Below are 9,515 nucleotides of genomic sequence, written 5' to 3' on the forward strand. Positions count from 1 at the left end.
TTCTCCTTCTCCTTCTCCTTCTCCTTCTCCTTCTTCTTCTTCTTCTTCTTCTGTGATTTCTTCCATGCCTCATATGTTCAGAAGCCTTTCAGATTTGCAAATGCTTATTGTATTTTAGTTATTTTTACTTCTTAATCAAACTATTTTATCTATGTTTAATTTATTTTGGTGTGATGGCGTTTTAATTAGAGCCTTGTGAAAGAGTTTATTTTCTTGACACCGTTTGTTAACAAAATAATCCTTTCTCTTTCCTGTTGGTCAGTGATACTTTCTTATCTGTCAAAATTACACACACACACACACACACACACACACACACACACACATACTGGTTTGTTTCCGTGCTTACATTAATTTATTTTAAAGATCTGTTTTGAACATTGTATGGAGAGCATGGTTCCTGCACTTTTTGTTCCAGATATGAACTGATTACAATTATTCTTGGCACTGTCTTGAAGGAACGAAGGAGAGGAACTGTGTGGAGGCATTTAGGACCCAGGGGAAAGCCAGGCTCGGTATAGAAGGACAGAGTCTCGGCGCACACGCCTCCTACCAAAATCACAGCCTGGTGGAGCCGGCTCATTCACAGCTTTCTAGAGAAATCTGAGCTCGAACCTGCCAGAATAGGCGATCTTACTCACCGAGTTCAGCCGCGAGGACACCTGCAGAAATACATTCCCAAAGCAAGCCTGGGCGCCTGTGTGAAGGTATTTGTTGCCTTTTTTCTCTCTTCTCTATTTGCAGCGCCTCCCCGCCCTCCCCCCATGCCTGGGCTGCGGCGTTTCAGCACTTCAGTGCGTGGACAGCTCCCATCTGCAACCCCTCCGCACTGCTTCCCTTCCGCACCTCCCTTGCCACCGCCTCCCCGGTCCATTCTCCACTAGGCACCCGCTCAGCCTGCGCTCCCCCACACCATCAGCACCCCATCTCCACCATCGCCGTCGTCATCTCCACCATCACCGGCGCGGTAACTACAGTCAACACAACTGTGTCTTGTCACTTGACAAAGCCGGAGGTCCGCAGGGTAGGGTAAAGAGCTCAAGTTTACGGACATAGGAAGGAAAGTTCAGGTGAATGACACCCCTGAAAACAAAGAGAGACGCATGCTTAAGAGAAAGGCAAAGTGAAAGCAGGAGGAAAAGACCCCGGGCTTGGGGACAGATGGGGACTTGCCAGACACCAGCAGTTAGCCAGCTGCCTTTCAGCAGATTTCTTGAACTGTTTAGTTCAGGAAATGAACATGGCCTGAGGCACAGTGTGATTCCAAAAAGACAGAAATGCGAGTTCAGCCCATGGTTCTGGTTTTCCAAGGGAGAATCACCAGAGCAGGGCGGGGGTGACGGATGACTCACGTTCACCTACATGCTTCTCCCTTCCTAAACATTTACTGTCGAAACTCTGGAATTAAGTTTTTTACGGAAACGTTTTGTAAAATAAGTCCCCCAGAGATTGCCTCTCTGGCCAGGATGAAAATTAAAATGATGCTAGTAATGACAAGCAAACAAATGGAGAGCTTTCATTGGAAAATTCTGTCTGTTCATATGTCTCTTCCTGTCTACTTATTTCATTCCAATTTTCCAATCTTAAATCTCTCTTGGAAGCAGAGCAGATAGATGTCTTGCCCAAATGGCCAAAGTAGTAATGATATTCAGAACAGATGGCCTGGCTTTGTTCATCACTAGTCAAGGACTGCCTCAGATTTGGAAGGCGAGATTTCTTTTCTTTTCTTTTTCTTTCTTTCTTTTTTTTATTTTTTTATTTTTTGTACTTTCTCAGTAATCGGGAGATGACACCATTTTCCTATAATAGTAAAGAACAATAAAGTGGGAAAAGGGCATTTTATGTAACTATGGTTTGCCAGAATCCGCTTTTAGAGTGCTATCATTTTCTATCTGAGCTGAAGGGAAGTTAGAACATCTTGCAAATATCTGAGTAATTTAGATGTGATAATCTAAACATATATCATGGTGCCTATTTGATTTGGCCACAGTTAGCTGTTTTATAAGAGCTAACAAGCATGAGAAAATAAGTGCAATACCCTGTCATAAGTAAAATTATTTTATTGGGTGTTTATTGAATTAATTTTCTACCATACAGTATTGTGTTTTTCTGCAAGTTGTTTTTCATAAAATCAAAACCACAATTAAAATGATATACACCTACATGGAAAGAGTGTCAGGTCACATGTAATAAGAAAGTTTAAACAAAAACAGAAGCTTCATTTAGACATTGCCCTTGCACATTTGCTCTGCCTCTTTAAAAAGAGACAGTAAGGCAAGTTTTGTCTAAAAATACTTGCATTTTATGAAAGGCATTGCCAAAAATAAAGAAGATCACAAAACAGATATTCTTGGAAGGAATTTTGGAGAACTCTCACCTAATATTCTGTGAATGAAAGAATTGTGTCAGAAGTTTCCTTACTGCTATTAATTGTACAAACTTAAGCATAATTCCATCTGCCTCTAAAATTTGCTCATTTTTAAACTCAAAACCTGAAAATATCTTGTGAAATAGATTTTAGAGAAAAAACTAGTTATTTCATATGCCAGCTTTCAATTAGAAATATACACAGTACAAAAGATTTCTCAAATCCCTCAGCAAAGAGATTCTCAGAACTGCCTTATCTGTTTGCAAAGCATAGGTCAAATGATTTCCAAAGTGTGAATATTACCAGTTCTAGCCAGTTTACCTCACACACACACTCGCAATCCAGTGCCTCCAGTGCTGCTGTTTTCTGTGCTTAATACAATTTCCTGAGTCTGGGGAAATTTCAAAACAATGCTGCTTCAGTGAGATTTACAGGCATCTGTCCGAAGTGATGCCCTTCCCAGACTGAAATGTTGAGCTTATTAATATTTATGGGTGCTAGTATCCTGGCTTCCTCACTTATTTTTACGAGACATTTTATTTTTCATATTTCCAATACCGACACTTTCTTATGTTTAAGTAAACAATAGTCACTACAGTGTGCATCATTCTCTTAAACACACTTACGCAGAGTATAAGATACAAACCAAAAGGATTCTTACAAAAAACCCACGTAACACAAACCTTTCTTTTCAACAAACTATCACAAGCTTGTAGTTTAAATGATATCAATTAGCACATATACTGAAATATCCTTAAGACAGTAGGATTTGATTTGGAGAAGCACACACTGGAGCAGCTCCTTACTTCCCATTCTTCTCTCTTTGATTTTTCTCTGTATTTGAAACCATGTGACATTCATGCTTGTGTATCTGACCTATTTGACTTCACATTATGTTCTCAAGTTGTATGCCTTTGCCTATGAATTCTTCAAGTTTATCTTTTGTTATGGCAGTCGTGATCTGTTGTATATAAATACATTCTCTTTTTTCCCTCTTTGGTTAATGAAATGCACACGGTTCCCAAGATTTAGCTACTTTAAAAGCAGGTGCTTGCTACAAACATGGGCATGCATGTATCCTTGTGATAGGAGGATTTATCACTTTTGGGAAGATATCTAGAAGGGGGATAACTGGGTCAAATAGAATTTCTCTTAGTTTTTTTTAGGACTCTCCACACTGACCTCCATAGTGCTTGTACTAGTTTACATTGTGGATCACAGTGTAGTAGAGTGTCTTTTCCCCTACATTTTCGCTAGTATTTGTCATTAGATTTTTGGTGACGGCAATTCTCTCTAAGGTAAAATGGCATCTGAGCATAGTTTTAATTTGCATTCCTCTGATGGCCAGCCATACCGAGCACCCCCACTAGCTACTTTTGTTTCTGATGAGTGTATTCACTTCAGTTGTCCACTTTTTGAGCAGGTCTTTTATTTTGGAAGTCTAATTTCTTTGAGTTCTTTATATGTTCTTGAGGTTAGTCCTCTGCACATAGACTAGCTGGCAATACTTTTTAACATTCTATATATTATCTCTTCATTCTGTTACCTGTTTTAAAAGTAAACTTAAAGGTGATCAGAAAAGTTTTCAGCAAAGTGTCACGATATACTTTTATAGGCTTGTTCATGAAAGGATGCAAATTTTCAGAATCATAGCAGAAAGCATAAAAGCCCTTCATTTCCCTTAAGATGAAGTCTTGAACTCATAGAACAGGCAGTATCAGGTGACTTCTGCAGCCTTTACTTAAAGATACACCCTACTATCTCTGAGAAGTCTGCTCCTAAGTTTACAGATCCCTTATTGTAGACCATCCTTAGTAAGTAGATTCAGGCTTCCTGTATCTTTTCTGGTGTTGTTGCTACATGGGAACTTGGACAGAGGAAGCAATATTCAACAGTATAGATATTAAATGTGAAGCTTGACTTCAGGCATTTAATCCAGAAAAAGTGTCAACCTCACCAAAAGTGATTTTCTTTTTTTACCTTTACATCCTGCTCCCCAAAATCCATTGTTTTAGTCATTGTGCATTTTATGCTAATTGTCCCGTGTCGCATCTCTCTACAGAAAACTGTGTTTAATTTCTAATCTAAGCTTTTTCTTTAGCTTAAAGGAAACCTAAGTTCTTTTGTTTGATTCTTCATGGATATGGAAATAAACCCATCAAACAACTGCTGTCCTACAAAAGAGCCTTCCTTTATTCAAATAAGAAGTTCATTTTTGTTTTCCCCTTCTGGTGCTTCCCACTACCCTTTAGTCTATCTCCTCTTGTCAGGTTATCCTATGATCTTTCCCTGCATGTACTGTCTGTGACAGATTGTAACAGAGAAAAGTGTGTGGCAAGAGAATTTCCTATGAGCTTTTTTCCTTGACTTCTGCCTGCAACATTTCACCATATGTATTTGAGATGATCTTGTCTGTGTCCTGGGCTCTTTCAGCTAGATCTTCAATTCTCAGCCGTTGCACAGGCTACCTTTCCCCAATTTTTCTCCTTAAAATAGCATCACCTCAATTCAGCTTCTATTATTGCTCAGATGTCTTATGTAAAGTTCCGTATCCTTATGTGTGTCATGCACGTAGCCTATTCAGTGTTATTTAGTAGATTTGGAGGAAGTTAAGAGGAAAGTTGTGGGTCTGGAAATAGAAGTTGAGACCCTTACAGGCCCCATACATAAAAATAACCTTGATATGTGGTGAAAATAAAACAAAACAAATAACGTGTGACTTTTCTGTTTCCTTTTTCTTTGTCTCCTCCCCGTCTCTATACTCTCATTCACTTCCCTCTTTCCCTGCCTTCCTTGCTCCTTCTCTTCCTCTTTCCTAGCTTTCCTTTCCTCTTCTTTCTTTTTGGCTTATATATGGACCGTGCAAATGTGTGAGAGTAATTAATGGAGTGATACAGTACGCCACATTGAGAGCCATTGCTCCACAGGGAATGAGGTTACTGGAGGTGTTTTACGTCCTATTGGACAATGTAGTGCTGATAGCAGTGCCAGTGCAAGCTCCGGTTTGGGGTAATTAATGTACCCTTCTAAGCCCTTGGAGTCATTACTAATCCTCTAGACCAGCACTTTTCAAACATTAATATGGATGTAGCTTGCTTGGGGATTCCATTACTCACTCAGTAGTTCTGGGTGAGGTTGACACTCTGTACTCCACACAAGCTCCTACATACTCCTGGTGCTGCTCACCAAGGACAAACATTTAAAGAATGTTTTAATTGACACATAATAATTATGCATATTAATAAGATATAATCTGAAAGTATGATAAGCTGAAAGCATCTCGTTTATTTTGAGATATATAATGAATTGCTCTAAAGAGTAATTACATACTGTGCTACAGACACTAGAATTGAGTCCTATCTAACTGCACTTGGCTACCTGTCATCCAATCTCTCACTATCTCCCCTACTCCTTCCTATCTCAGGCTCTAGTGACTACTGTTGTATTTTTTTTCAATCAGAGTTTTCAGCTTCCAGATGAATGAGAACATGTGGTATGTGTTTTTCTATGCCTAGCTTGTTTCACTTAGCATAATGCACAGACTATCCTTTGAGAAACAAGGACAAAGACCAGTTTTCTTCTTCTCTTAACATTTCCACTTTTTGACTGGGTTAGTAAATAATGACACTGCTCTAAAACAGAAACACTCCAGCTTCTGAGGCAATAAAGAGTTCTAAAACCCTATGTTTAATTCAAGAGAAAGTGGCGTAAATGGTCCCCTTCTTCCTCTTTCTCTCCCTCCCAGGACCCTACTGTGGCTCACTTTTCACGAGGCAGTTGCCTCAGTTCCAATTCCTGCTGCTGCTGCTGTCTGCACAACTACACCTAGAAGAGAGGTCTCAGCTATACAGATGTGCTGGAAAAACACTTAGTGGAAAAGGGATGAGAAGATTTAATGTCCATTTCTGTGAGCCTTTCCTTTCTTATGTTCATTCTTTCTCTTTCACAAAAAAGGAGCCTGTTCTTAGAAGAATGTACTTTTCCTTTAATGACAAGAGTCAAGTGGTTCATTCCCTGTTCTTCTCCCACTATTATTTCTGAGGAACATAACTAATCTGTTTTTAAAATTGGGACAGCAACTGCCAGTGTCTTCTAATGTGAATAGCTGAAGAGCACAGGAAAACATTCCAGTTTCATTTTCTACATCTCTATAATCTCCCCTATAGATTTTCTTTTTTTCTTTCTTTCTTTCTTCTTTCTTTCTTTCTTTCTTTCTTTCTTTCTTTCTTTCTTTCTTTCTTCCTTCTTTCCTTCCTTCCTTCCTTCCTTCATTCCTTCCTTCCTTCCTTCCTTTCTTGGGAAGGGGCTACAAGGTGTTCAGGGTTTCACTACTACATCAGGCTCTTAGTGATCCGCCTATTTACAGCCTCCCAAGAGCTGGGATTACAGGTGCGTGCCACCACGCCCAGTATCAATTGCTTTTTTAGCATGCCCTGTGGGTGGGGCCAGGATGACAGGCCCGGGGATTGAACCCCAGGCCCCTGCACCTGCTTGCAGGAACTTTAATCCTCTGAACTATTTGGCCAGCCCCCTACCCTACAGATTTCTTTTTCTTTTTTTTTTTCTTTCATCCTTTATTTCTTTTTTAAATTTTTTTTTCTAAATTTCTTTCCTTTCTTTCTTCTTTTTAGATTTTCTATCTTTAAACTACATTGAGGTAGAAAGTACATGTTACTCCAATAAAAAAATTTTATGCATAACACAGAAAGGAGGGAGAACAATCTATGCTTTACCTAAGTTGGCTTTCCCCATCCCCTTACATTATTTGTCCCCTAAGTACATTAAAAAAATAAATGACTTAGAGATGACTCCAGAGCTCAGGACACAATCATCTGACAAATAGAGCCACTGTATCTGAGGTCACAATCTATTTTAATTCTGATCTAGGATTTATTTTGGGTAAAAAGTTCTCATTGTCTCTACAGTGATGGAACCTATTCCAATTTACTTTTAACCTTTCTGGTGAGGAGGAACAAATGAAAGCAGATGACTATGTGCTATTTTAAAAGGAGCCAAGAGAGTCTTCACAATGAATATTTATGTGCCAAGAGTGGGCTCTGGGCTAGGACCAAGCTAAAGGTGACAGAGTGTTGTCTGTAAGCCAGGAGCTAAATTGTGATCATGCTACATTTTTAAAGGATTAAAGACCTCCTGTTTATCTTCCCAAGACTATGGTCACTGCTTCTGGTACAGTAGTCCTGCTTAACATTCAGCTGTGACTTGGTTAACATTCGATAGAAAGTCAGCAAAGGGGACCGCTTCGCTACTCAATGCTCCTTTCCTGGTACACATGCAGAAGTGCTACAAGTCAGAATGATCCATCTGAAAATTCATCAGCTGAACAAAGACTCTGTTCTGGTCAGCATCAAAGAGTGGGAAATTAACAATCTATGAAATTTAAATGTAAACTCCACTGACAGCAAAGGGACACGCGACCATGCTGGAAGTAGTTCATACAGAGTTGCTCTTAGGAAAAGATTGTGCTGCCATATGACTTTGACTTTGGTTTTAGATGTATTGGCAGCATCTACTTTTATTTAAATTTGCATAAAAATTCCTTTGGCCTTCTCCTAGGTGAAAATGCATATTCAATTAAAAAATTTGAATTGCAGTTTTAGGAGAATGAAGAGCTATATGTGTTACCCTAATTCAATGTATATGTAAAATTAACGCAAATTTCAAATTTGTTGAAGGATGACTTCAATGTGCAGGGTGTTATCAGTAAGATGAATTTTGCACACTTTTCTTATAAGAGAATCCCAAGAAATGAATATAGAAATAGATTTTCATGTTTGTATTAATATGTTTGTATTAATTTAGCAAACTTAAAATGTGTACTTAAAAGTGTTCCTGGCATTATTCCAAATAACCAGAAGTCATAAAATCTTGAGGTGATTTTCATTACTTATTGATGTTCTTATATTTAAATAATGTTTAGGTTTTATAGATATTTTCTTTTTTATCATAGAAATAACTTCTTTCCTGGGTTGGCCAGATAGTTCAGCAGGTTAAACTGCCTGCTTAGGAAGAAGCAGGAGTCAGAGGATGGATCCCGGCCTGGTGTGCCGGTCCTGCCCCCAATGTGTGCTGAGATGGAGATTGAGACTGGGTGTGGTGGAGCACACCTGTAATCCCAGCACTTGGGAGGCTGCAAACAGGAGAATCACTATAAGTCAAATCTGTGTAGTGAGACCCTGTAGCCCTGTAGACCCTAACTAAAAAAAAAAAGAAAAGAAAAAAATCTTCTTTCCTACTTAATTTTGGGTAATTTTACAACACACCTTTAATGACTGTCCTGGGACTGACTGCCAGATATCTTCATTAGGAGTACTGAATGGGTGAGCATAAGGGCACCAATACCCACAGTGACGCTAGGTCAGCCATCTCCTCAGAAAAGCAGATCACCAAGCACAAAAGAGAGTTCTTATAGTTTTGGGTGTAAATGTTTGTTCTTCTACCTGCACGTGAAGTCTCAGATATGGCCTTTCATCTGGTAAATAACCACCTAGCTTTAAAGATCTGATTACCCACTTTGGAAATCAGATCATATAACATCAAAGCCCTTGACACATAAGAAGTGCTCAAAAATGTTTGTTTTAGAACTCTACTGGTTGATCATTATGTGACTTTAAGTTTACTGCTTAGGTGTTACGTGCCTCAATATTCGTAACTAGCTGAAGGCAACGTAACTGTGATATTAATAAGAATATTATGGCTAATGCAAAATGGCTCTTTGTTCCACAATCACTTTTTACCTCAGTTATTTCACATAAGTCACCTTAGCATTTCCTAGGGAATTATCTTTCTTTTACTTGTGGGAGATTATTACAATAAATAGAAAATATAATTGGTATAAAATTCTTCAAAATGGTACATATATGTACATATTTTTAGATCCAACATTTCTGTTATTATTCTGATTTTTCCTGAAATTGGATATGTTTCTAAAGATAACTTGAAAAAACTGATGTTTCTAAAGACACAGTAAGTAAGGAAAATTGGATAATAAAATAACTAAAATAGATTTAATTTGAATTTGTATACTTTCTGAAAGGTTTTTGGACTTATACATTCATTGGTTATTAAAGATTATGGTCTGTTGTTTAGATGTGTTTCCTTCTATTGAATCTTATATGAGGATATATAT

The 9,515-nt window shown here is 38.4% G+C and overlaps 1 protein-coding gene across 1 annotated transcript in view; it reads left to right on the forward strand.

Moving 5' to 3' along the window:
- The first annotated feature begins 540 nt into the window (after positions 1-540).
- Positions 541-9,515, forward strand: part of Clvs1 (clavesin 1) — a 232,640-nt gene continuing 223,665 nt past the window's right edge. Inside the window, exon 1 of the mRNA XM_004642359.1 lies at positions 541-707. The gene's annotated coding sequence lies outside the window, so the exon portion shown is untranslated. The remainder of the gene's footprint in view (positions 708-9,515) is intronic.

Source organism: Octodon degus, unplaced genomic scaffold, assembly GCF_000260255.1.
Source record: "Octodon degus isolate 3935 unplaced genomic scaffold, OctDeg1.0 scaffold00152, whole genome shotgun sequence".
In the NCBI taxonomy this organism is placed as follows: Eukaryota; Metazoa; Chordata; class Mammalia; order Rodentia; family Octodontidae; genus Octodon; species Octodon degus.